We start from the raw sequence: 12038 nt of genomic DNA on the forward strand, positions 1-12038 counted from the left end.
GATATAGTTCTAAAGTTCGTGTGATATTTTCTTTACTTATTGAATAGACGAAAACGTGGAAGCATTGATATCAGTTATTTTGGGCACAATTTTTGTCACACACGGGTATATTCCTTTATGAAAAAAACACATTTTACTTGTTTTGACAGTGCGTAGAATTCAACAATTCGTTTGCAGCATCTTTGGCAATGGTAATGCAGTTATTTATGTATTTGATCCCTCGACAAAATGTTTAAGAGGAAGCTTTAGCTCGGGACCAACTCCGACGCGGCCTATTCAAATACATTTAAAACGCAGAAACGCTTTTCTGAGATAACCTCTGGATTGCCTTTAATAAAGTCTGTTGCATTTGTGAGAGAAAATTTAATTATATTCTGTGTTGATAGCGGAATTTCTATTAAGGGCCTGAATTTTGTTTAAAATATTTTGAAAATTCGAAAGTTCGAAAATAATGGAAACACGACGTTTACAAACTATAATAGCTCTGCATCAAGAACACATATCGCGCTTCTGTAAACACTATCCTCTATAACAGTCAAAGCGGACAAATTTGGTGCGTCAATTTGTATCCTACGTGAATTGGTTACGTTGTGTGCAAGGGTTTTCCAAAAGTCATATTTCCATAATACTAAATTTTTTGTCATTCATGTGTAACATATCAATTTTTTCCGCTGTAGATGCACTATTATATGCAATTCACATAATTGTGATATCATTTTTCATTGTTGAGTTACAGAGTGTTAAACTTGATAGTTTCTTTTACTGAAAATTGGCGATTTTTACCAATTTTTATTCAAGAACTGACAACCTAAATGAAAAATTCAGAACAAACAGTCACTAGAATTTAAGCTTTTTATAAATGCAACAAACTTCGTCAAATTTGGTGCTGTGGTTGCCGAGAAAAACGAATTCTTCTACATGTATTTAGACAGGAGCACCCGAGCTGAAGCTTCTCCTTAAGGAGGAGGCCGAGCTGCAATGTGAGTGCAATGCAAATTTCTTGCTACGCCACTGATTGCAATGCATGCTCACTGACCTGGAGAGGCAAAGGAGAAGAGTGGGACTAAAAATTAATCTGCAGAAAACTAATGTTTAACAGTCTCGGAAGAGAACAGCAACTTACAATAGGTAGCGAGGCACTGGAAGTGGTAAGGGAATACATCTACTTAGGGCTGGTAGTGACGGCGGATCCGGATCATGAGGAGGAGGAGGAGGAAAAAACTTTATTCTTGTCCTGTACAAGGTGTTGCCACCTGCCTGGCTAGTCCCATGTTGGGACCGGGAGGTCAAGCCTCCTAGCCCTATCACGGGCGTACTGGACAGCCAGGACTTGAGGGATATCATCTGGAGATCTGATCATTCCTAAAAACCGATTCCGGGAAATGCCAGGGCCGAGTGACTTACACTCCCAGAGCATATGTTCAAGCGTGCATATCTCCTTTTTGCATGCTTTGCATATAATATTCATGTCTGCAATGTCATACCATTCCTTTATATGTGCAGGTGAATAATAATGACGGAAATAATCAGAAGAATAAGAATGGGCTGGGGTGCGTTTGGCAGGCATTCTCAGATCATGAACAGCAGGTTGCCATTATCCCTCAAGAGAAAAGTGTATAATAGCTGTGTCTTACCAGTACTCACCTACGGGGCAGAAACCTGGAGGCTTACGAAAAGGGTTCTACTCAAATTGAGGACCACGCAACGAGCTATGGAAAGAAGAATGATGGGTGTAACGCTAAGGGATAAGCAAAGAGCAGATTGGGCGAGGGAACAAACGCGAGCTAAGGACATCTTAGTTGAAATCAGGAAAAAGAAACGGGGGGGGGGGGGGGGCATGGGCAGGACATGTAATGAGGAGAGAAGATAACCAATGGTCATTAAGGGCTACGGACTGGATTCCAAGGGAAGGGAAGCGTAGCAGGGGGCGGCAGAAAGTTAGGTGGGCGGATGAGATTAAGAAGTTTGCAGGGACGACATGGCCACAATAAGTACATGAGCGGGGTGCGTATTTCCAACTGCTCGTAGGTACAGCGGGGCGTCAAACTTGCGGAGACGACGGGCGTTTGCGCGCATGCACGAGTGAGAGCGGGTGCGAGAGAGGAAATGTGGGGAGTTTTGCTCCTTGAAAATACGACTCTGCCTAGGTACTACGGAGGAGTTTCTTGGCGCGTGGTGTATGCGCTTGTCCCTAGGCGTGCCGGCAGAAGTCGCGGGGCGCGGTTGTGCTGAACTTAGCATCGCAAGTTGGCATCTCGACGCAATCATATTTAATCGATCATGTTTTCACTAATGAAAACAACGTGTCATTATTTCGCATTATTGGCGGCGCCTCCAGGACACCAACGCGGCAGCGGCGATATCAAAGGTAGAACCCGGACTGGTCCGTGGGTTGGGGCTCGCAGAGGCCTGCGCGTGCCAGGGGAGTATAAGATCGGCTGTCCGCTATCGCGGACAGCCAATGTTTTATGCGAACACCCCCAGGCACGCTTCGGCCTCTGCGGCCCCAACCCGCGGGCCGCCCGGCTTCCAGCTTTGATCTCCCCGCTACCGCTTGGGTGCCCCGGAGATCCTGCACCGCTGCTTTAATATAAGCTAAGGTGCTCTCCTGAGGCCTCCGTTTGCCGGTTACATGTGCCCTCCTGGAGCAGTGTTCGTAAAAAATCCGATCTATCGTCGCGACGAAAAAAGCGACCCGCGACTTATAAAACACCAGTCAGAACATTGTCCCTTCAGACACAGCGATCACCAAGCGACGTCCGCGCCCACTGCCTCACCGCGCGGGCAGCACGCGGCGGAGCGTACCGAACTCCGCAATGCCGGCATGTCTGGGGGACAAAGAATACAACGCGCTCTAAGAAACCTCCTCCGTAGTGCCTAGGCTGAGTCATATATTCAGGGAGCAAAAGCCCCCAGATTTTCTCTCTCGCGCCCGCTCTTATTCGCGCCTGCGCAGAAACGTCGAGCTCCGTCAAAAGTGGCACGCCCCGCTGTATCTACGAGCAATTCTAAATACGCGACCGGGGTTGTTGGAGAAGTATGGGAGAGGCCTTTGCCCTGCAGTGGGCGTAACCAGGCTGATGATGATGATGATGATGATGATGATGATGATGATGATGATGATGATGATGAAGAAGCCGTCATCTAGAGACCATCAGCAAGCAGATGAACAACTTGGTGCGGGTTTTCCGCATGCCCTCGTTTCCTCGGCTGGCAAATCCACTGAGACGAATGAGTGCTAAAAAAAGAGAGAGCGAGCGAGAGAGAGAGAGAGATCCGGTATCAACTGGAGCCCTGACGAAGTCGACTTTATCTAAGCGATCGCAGCGACCAGAGGCTACCTTCGTCTCCAAGCCGACACCAGCCTCTTTTGCCGGCAGCTTAAGATGAAATGCGACTCCTATTCGTCTCTAAAAACTTCTTGTACGCGCTGTGGTGTGCTTGCTACCTCAACGTACCGTAGTAGAAATACGGATACTGGACTCCTGAAATTTCACGCTCAACTCAGTTCAAGACTAAAAAAAATTCGCAGTTCCACCCAAAAGACGAAGCACGGATTGCGATAGCAAATTAGTAGATAGCTGTACGAAGTAAGGATAGTAGTTTTATCGGCTGTATGAACTTTGTAAACTAAATTAACAATGACAGAATGCGTAAGCGTGACTGAACGAGGACGTATAAAGAAGGACACAGAGGCAGCGCTGTTTCTGTGTGTCTGCTCCTTTATACGTCCTCGTTCAGTTGCGCTTACACATTCTATCATGAATAGAAACGAACTAGCCTGGTAACGTGTTTTAACTAAAGTAAACAGCACGGTGCCAAGCATGCTCAGGTAAACATGAACACATCTCGCTCGGTGAGCGCGGAAACTCACTGTCAAAATTCTGGAGAGCAGAATCGCTGCAGTAGCTTGCGAATTCAACTTCATGCGTCCCTCGTATCAACACGAACGAAACATCGAAAGCATAACGCATACGAAGCTAGCGGCACTACGTGCACTCTGCAAACATCGCAGGTCGCTTGAAGGTGAGGCCCGCGCGGGTCACGCCGCAGATCACATTGGCCACGCCGCAGATCACTTTCAAGACACACGAGCACCGGCAACGCGTCCCTACGGCGTCCGCCAAAGGCGTTTACTACGGCGTCCGCGATTCGCGTGGTCAACGCCGCAGTAGACGCCGCGGTTGTCCCCACTCTGTACGGAGTGGCGGGCGAGGAGGACATCGAGGAACCCAAGCAGCTGCCGGAGAAGAACACTTCTTCCCACTTCGCATGACCTCCCCCCTCCCCAACCTCGCGGGACAGGAGAGGGCACGCATCTGGGCCGCGTTCCTCATTCACGCACGCGAGATTTAACCGCGTTCGCCGGCTCACCCTCGCAGGCTTTCAATCACACGAAACCTGACGGCGACGGCAGAAATGCGCCTGGGGTGTTCATATAATTGCTATCACAATAGAAGAGGCAAACAGGAAACAATCTCAGTCACTCCTTTTTACTTGAACAAGAATAACGAGTTCAAAATTCAATATGAACACGATCTTTATTTAACTATTAGAACGAGACACATTGTTGGGATTACCACGCATGGGTCTTAAAAAAGGCTCAATTTTCTCACCTATAAAAAAAAATTCAACGTGTTCTTTTTTTTTTTTTGCAGTGCTACAGTTAACAGTCTTTGGTACCAGGTATTCAATAAAATTTTCATGAAGATCGGCGATGATTATTTTTGAAATGTTTCTAAAATTTTCCAACTTTGTTTATTTCTGCAATATTGGCATTTTTTGAATTTTATAACTAAATAAATACTTGGTGTAGTTGCATACTTCATTATTAGGTTTGCGAAATACCTTTTAAAGAACTTTCAGAAATACTTTTCGCTTCATCGCCTTAGCTAAAAGGTTGCAAAAAAACCTTGATTTCGGGATCAGTCAGAGGGAGTTGCGCAAAAACCAAAGTTGTAAAATTTTTCAAGAAAACATACTATGAGTGGCACAAATTTAACTTCTCGAGGGTCAATAGTACTAGTGGTGTAGATTTACCGAAAGAAGTATAACAGGGTACCCTTCTTTAATTTTATAGCGACTGGCCTTCGAATTTGCAAAATCTGGAAATCGTTAAAACTCGGTTATCTAGCTTTAGTGAAAAAAGAATTTCCTTAAAGAAATCCGTGCTAACTTTCGCAAAACAAAGGTTGTTCCTTTCTAAAGAGACGTTTTCCCACCTCATTTGAAAATGTCGCTGAAAAATAAAAATAGTCGGGATCCCCCAGGAATACATTTTTTGGGCTAGTTGGTTCGCTGCATCAATTGAAATCATAGCGCTCGATTGACACGGTCAAGAAAGACGACAGGGCGTGCGGTCCTCCTCCTCTAAACACACCGACCTACCCCTCCAGGTCCGTCTTTGGAAGTTTAAATAAATAAATAAATAAATAAATAAATGTTAGAGAGCATGCCTTTGGTACATATATGCGGACGCTTAAACCTGCAAAAAGCAATCAATGTATATATTATATATTCCAAAGATTTAACACTCCTTGTACTAGGCTGCCGTTTTAGATAGGAGGCGGGCTAAGTCAACAACGCTCACAAAGGGAAAGCAGCCATCACTGTAAGGCAACGAATGCTCTACCTTGTGGCCCACTTCACGGGGGATGCGCTGCAACCAGAGTCAAAGAAGCGACACGCAGTAAAGAGAACGAAAGAGCGTGAAACCGAGAAAACCATAAGGGGCGCACGTATGCACTGATTCCATCGAGCCTCTGCAGTGAGCAGATAAACCACGGGGTTTTACGAGAGAGCGAGTAGCCGGGAAGGATGCCGATTCGCAGCGTAAATATCGGCCGGAGCTCAAGCACCACGCTGCACGAGGTGTGCGAGCAAACAAACGAAGAAACGCGCCCTCGCCGACCAAAAAAGCCACAGCCAATGGTAGCAGCCGCCGCGGAAGGAAATGGCGGACGCATCTCAAAGCCGAGAAGATGAAGACGAGAGCGAGGATAGATAGCGCGCTCATCCAAAGTTTCGCGCGTTTCGCGGGTGTCGAAAAGAAGAGAAAAAAAGCGCAGAAAGCAGAATGAAGCAAGTTGAAGAGACAAGTATAGGAAAGAAAAGGTGCACGCCGGTAGCGCAGCCTCCGAGAGCGGGAATCGATAGTTTTTCTTCCTTAATTCCCCCTGTCGCCTTCTAGGACGGCGACGCTTTTTTCCCGGCTTCGCCACACGTCGCCCTACGGCTGTTCGTCTCCACTATGAGGCGCCTTTTGACCTTTATTTTTGCTGGCTTTCTACTCGACGGTGGCTGCAAACCTTGTCACAGCCGGCGTGCTATTTTCCTCGCGTTCTTCCTCTTGAGCGCTCCCGCAGACTTCGTCGCACCACATAATTTCCGTCGCCAATTCCTCTGACAGCTTCGTTACAGTTCAGCCACGGTGTGTGTGTATATATATATATATATATATATATATATATATATATATATATATATATATATATATACTCGATTTTGTGGAACCCCCTCTCAATGTACGGTTTCACGAGAGGTTCAGCTAGAAATGCCGCGTCGCTGTTTCGTGGCCGCCCAAGACTGCTATTCGGTGATAAGGATAGCAGTGCGGCACGCCAGCTCTTTTCTACTAAGCTCGTGTCGCGTCCTTACCCTCCATCTGCTTTTATTGGACAGCTGACGTCTTGTTTCGCCGATGTCGCGAATTCGTGGTTCGGCGACGTGAGGGATCTGCGGCTCATCGTGAGTGCGTCCGAGCCCTTCTTTTGTGTTTTTTACCCATGCACCAATTCCACCAGTCAACGCTCTCTGGTCAGAATGCTGGAGTGAGATTACACCCATTTGACGGCACACGACCTCATTTACCCACATGTAATCTCCGGTAAAAACCAAGAAGCCAATACGGCGGACTAAATGTAGTTAGGCTTAAAAAAATAAGTAGTAGTGGTGTGGAGAACAGCGCTGGAATTCACAAGCACTGCGCCTATTTGATAGGACAATTTCCGGAAGCTCGAACTCGTGACATCTGGCCAGTTCTCTAACTGCTAGTGCAATCAAAAGGAACGAGCCAACAGGTAGGCGGCGACACTTGTCATGCTAATCTTCTCGTAGGAGAAAAACAGAACAAAGGACAAAACAAAACAAAGGTACCCAGTACTTTGCTTGCCGTCATGGCCGTTCTCGTCAGCCATCTAGAAAGGAACTGCTATGACGCAGTAGTTGACAACTCTTCCATTGTAGAAAAGTAAAAATAGAGAAAAGACGGGGAATGCGGGAGATGGCAATTCAAGACGATGAGCAAAACGTGAACAAGGTGAATGCAGGAGCCAACGTTTCGACAAGTGGACTTGTCTTCTTCAAGGCGACATATGCTTTCCTCGCCACAGTATATATAGGTGGGGTTCTTCTAAAGGGGAGGGGGTGTGAGGCGAGAGCGCGTGGAAACGAGGGAAAGTGTGTTAGCGTGTCGAATTAGTAAAGGAACGCTGTGTACAAGGTCTAAGCCAGGACCCCCCCTCCCCTCACCCCAGTCTGTCAACCCACGCGCGTTAGCCGGCGTGTCAAGGGCGTCTGACACGCCAGCTGACAAAAAAAAAAAAAAAAGAAGAAAAAGGAAAAGGGGGGGGATACGCCAAGAAATCAAACTAAGTGTTGTTGCCTATAGCTTGAGGTTTAGCATAGCGAATAGATTCTAAAGCTCCCTTTGAAACGTTTATGCCTATTGGTTGCAATGTCTTGAACTTATGGATAAGGTATGATTCTCTGTATTTTCTTTCTCGTTCAGAACGGAAATTCGACTGTAAGATGTAGAGTTTAAGTTCATCAAAGTTATGACCTGGTTGGTTGAAATGCTCGGCGACGGCTTTGGGAAGCTTTTTAGGTGTGTCCGCCCGATGTCCGTTTAATCTGACGTTCATTGATTGTCCTGTTTCACCGATATATTGTTTCTTACAGAAGGAACATTCAAGCATATAAATCACATCCGAACTTGTGCAAGTGAAGCTAGATTTGACTTCATGTGTATAATTATTTGCGGTGCGTTTAATTTTAATGTCACTTTGAAGGTGCCTGCAGGTTTTACTTAGTTAGTTTGATTTCCTAGTTTGATTTCTTGGCGTATCCCCCCCCTTTTCCTTTTTCTTCCCTTCTTTTTCTTCTTTTTTTTTTTGTCAGCTGGCGTGTCAGACGCCCTCGACACGCCGGCTAACGCGCGTGTTGACAGACTGGGGTGAGGGGAGGGGGGGTCCTGGCTTTGACCTTCTACACAGCGTTCCTTTACTAATTCGACATGCTAACACACTTTCCCTCGTTTCCACGCGCTCTCGCCTCACACCCCCTCCCCTTTAGAAGAACCCCACCTATATATACTGTGGCGAGGAAAGCATATGTCGCCTTGAAGAAGACAAGTCCACTTGTCGAAACGTTGGCTCCTGCATTCACCTTGTTCACGTTTTGCTCATCGTCAAAAGTAAAAATAGATAGATAGATAGATAGATAGATAGATAGATAGATAGATAGATAGATAGATAGATAGATAGATAGATAGATAGATAGATAGATAGATAGATAGATAGATAAAAAAGTGACACAGTCCCGATAGACAGGTAAGATAATGAAGCAGTCAATCACACAATACTACTGTTCATCGGTCCCGTGTGCCACTTAATCGACGTCACCTCCGGCGTGATGGCATCACGGCAGCGTCTGAATAGGCGGTAACAACCGAAGAATTACAAAGAAGCTCCACCGTAAAAAACGTAGTTCATCTGCTCTTCACCTCTGAAAGAGAGCTGAACCAGCTGGAGTTCGCTCGCAGTTTATTTACTTTGGTCGGCTAATGTAAATGCTAGGCTAATTAGAAAAAAAAAGGCTAGTTGTTTCAAGTTAAAAATACTTTCCACTGAGTTGGGACATTAGGATGCCCTATAAAATATATCTAATATTAGGATGCCCAATAAAAAAATTGGAGGACGCTTAAGCTTCGCCTTCAAGAGTGAAACGCGACAGCGTTCCCGTCGACCCGCCAAGGGGTGTAAGACAATGGGCTACGGCCACGGAGCAAGAAATATTTAGGAGTGGAAACTCTGCTGTTTGCGGCGACCAGTAAAGGTCACAAGCCCGCGTATATATTTTCATGCTGGCGGCACCTGGCGGCATGGGAAGAAATTACCGCCGTTTCGGTTGCCAGGGCAACCAGTTGAGCGTGTTGCTCCCGTTCGGCCGCGCGCGCCTGACTTCTACCACGGAGTGGCCGGAGCTGCCGGAGCCGCCGAGCCGCCTGCCGGGCGCTGCTTTATTTTTTTTTTCCGCTGCGGCTTCTACGACGCGCCGCATGGTGCCGCCACTGCATACGGTAGCGTCGGCACATGAAACAATCGTGACTTTATCTGGTCGCCCGCGCTCGCTCGCGCTGACGGGAGTTTGACCTCCTATATGTCTTACTCCGTGGTACGGCGCAGCGATAACTTACGAGGCGCCCGGCATCGGACGCGGTGAGCGTCGAGCAACGCAGCGTTCGGCGCGGCAGCGAAACTTGCGCCGAGCAAGCGGAACGAACCAAAGAACTCGGTGTCTCGGAGGGGGAAACGATGCACGCCAGCCAAACGTCGTGATCGGCACGGGCAGAGAGATAGGCAGATAGGGATCTAAAGAAAGGAAGGACGCTTGATTCTGCAACCCGTGATTTATCGCTCACGGCCAACGCCGCTAGCGCCGACGACACCGGCTTTTCTGGGACACGAGCTCCTTAACGCTGTCGCGTTAAAATGCAAGAAAATGCCACGAAACACCACTAACATGAACATTGTCTGCGATTCGGAGACATGCCAACGATGGCGCCTTACAGCACTTCTGCTGCCCGTAAGGGTTGCTTCTCCTCTGCTCCCCGCTACGAGGCTGAGGCCGCATTGACGGAACGATGCTCGGCGCAGACGCATCGCGTTCCCGTCCCTGTGCAAGCCTCCGCAACCTTGGTATCGTAGGAATAAGCTAGCTTCAGGCTAACCTATGTGAAGAAAATTAAAAATTAAATTATGGGGCTTTACGTGCCAAAGCCATGATCTGATAATGAGGCACGCCGTAGCGAGGGAGGTCTTTGGATTAGCTGGGGTTCTTTAATGTGCACCTAAATCTATCTACGCTGGTGTTTTTTCGCATTTAGCCCCCATCGACATGCGGCCGTCCTGGCCGGGATTCGATCCCGCGTCCTTGTTCGTAGCAGCCCAACACCATGGCCACTAAGCAACCACGGCGGCTGTGAAGAACATGAGGAGCGCCCGTTTCGCATTGGCTGCTATTATACTCCTATGCCATTTCATTGCGACAGCAATTATATGGACATTCCACGCACATTTCTGCCATCGCCGTGCGGTTCCGTATGAGTGAACGCGCGTGAGGGTGAGCCGGCCAACGCGGTTCAACCTCGTATGCGCGAGCGAGGAACGCCGCCCAGATGCGTGCCCTCTCCCGAAAGCCTATCCTGTGGCGCGCGAGGCAGTGGGGTCAGGCGAAGGAGGAGGGGCGTTCTTTCGTACAGAGCGGAGACAACTACGGCTTCTACTACGGCGTTGGCCACGCGAATCGCGGACGCTGTAGTAGACGCCTTTGTCAGACGCCGTAAGGGCGCGTTGCCGGCGCTCGTGTGTTTGAAAGCGGTCTGCGACGTGGCTAAAGTGCGCACCCAAGAGGGAATCATCTTCAAAGCGATCTGCGATGTTTGCAGAGTGCGCATAGTGCCGGTAGCTTCGTATGCGCTGTGCTTTCGACGTTTAGTTCGCGTTGAAACGTCAGGTGCACGGAGGTCAATTGGCTCGCGGCTGCTGCCGCGATTCCTAACTCCAGCATTTTCAGAGACTGTTTCCTCTGTCATAGAGCGATATGCGTTCATGTCTACCTGTGCGCGCGTGACACCATGCTGGTTAATTTAGTTGAAACTCGTTGACGGGTTAGTTGGTTTGAATCCATAATAAAATGTGCAAGCGAGACTTAAGAAGAGCGTAGAAAGAAGCAGGCACACGAAGACAGCGCTGTCTCTGTGTGTCTGTTTCTATCTACGTCCTCATTGATTCACACTTACACATTCTATCAGTGTTAATTTAGTTAATAAGAGAATGTTTACAAGTTTTCACAGTCGATAAAACTACTATCCTCACTGCGTACAGCTATCTACTAATTTGCTATTGTAGTCGGTGCTTCGCCTTTCAGGCGGAACTGCGATTTTTTTACTTCGCTGCGTTCTGCCTGTTGCAACGATGTAGGAAGCCGATTCAGTGCGCAACTTATTTGTGGTAAGCCATCTGCCTTAGCCTACTTTTGTACGCATCTAATCCACCGTGTATTTGCGCATATTGACACTTAACGCACGAGGATTTCCTAGCAGAGATAAGCAGAGAGGAATAATAAATTTTTGCCGCGAGAAAAAACTAGGCCTCCCCTTTCTTCAGTAGCGGAACAAGAACCAAGCAGGAAATTAAAAGGTTTTGTGATGAATTTTCTGTAAAAGCATAATTTTCATATATAGCCCCGGTCGATGTCGTCGTGTAGAAGTTGTTTTTCGTAGGGTGCTTCCGCAAAGAAGTCACCGCCTATTTGATTCGGAAGGTCATGTAATAGCTTTTGATTTTTCCTGGGGCGAGAGGAAAGTTCTGGCATTGAATGCCTATGGGCCGCCGTACATTCAAACCGCAGTCGCTTCTTTGCAAGACTCTCCCCATTTTTGTTATACAACCACCTATTCTACATGGTTGGCGATACTAGCTGTGTACTCGACCCCATAAGTGACTTGCGAGGGGCAAGGCAAAATGCGTCCAATGCGCATGCAGCTGAATTATCTCGCATTGTGAAAGAATACAATTTATCAGATGCCTAGGTATATATGCACGGTGGAAGTTTTGGGGCTACATGGCAGCAACGGCAATCGCAACGTCGTTTAGCTCAAATGTATTTCCCCCCTGAATTAACATCGCAATTTGTCCAGTGCAGCATCCTCGGTCTCCCCGCAGACACGGGACACATTATGCATGCGGGACATTATA

The 12038-nt window shown here is 47.6% G+C and overlaps 1 protein-coding gene across 5 annotated transcripts in view; it reads right to left on the minus strand.

The window, feature by feature from the left end:
- Dgk (diacyl glycerol kinase 1) overlaps positions 1-12038 on the minus strand; it is a 650907-nt gene that overhangs the window by 183437 nt on the left and 455432 nt on the right. The window lies entirely within an intron of this gene.

Source organism: Dermacentor variabilis, chromosome 5 (genome assembly GCF_050947875.1).
Source record: "Dermacentor variabilis isolate Ectoservices chromosome 5, ASM5094787v1, whole genome shotgun sequence".
Lineage (NCBI taxonomy): Eukaryota > Metazoa > Arthropoda > Arachnida > Ixodida > Ixodidae > Dermacentor > Dermacentor variabilis.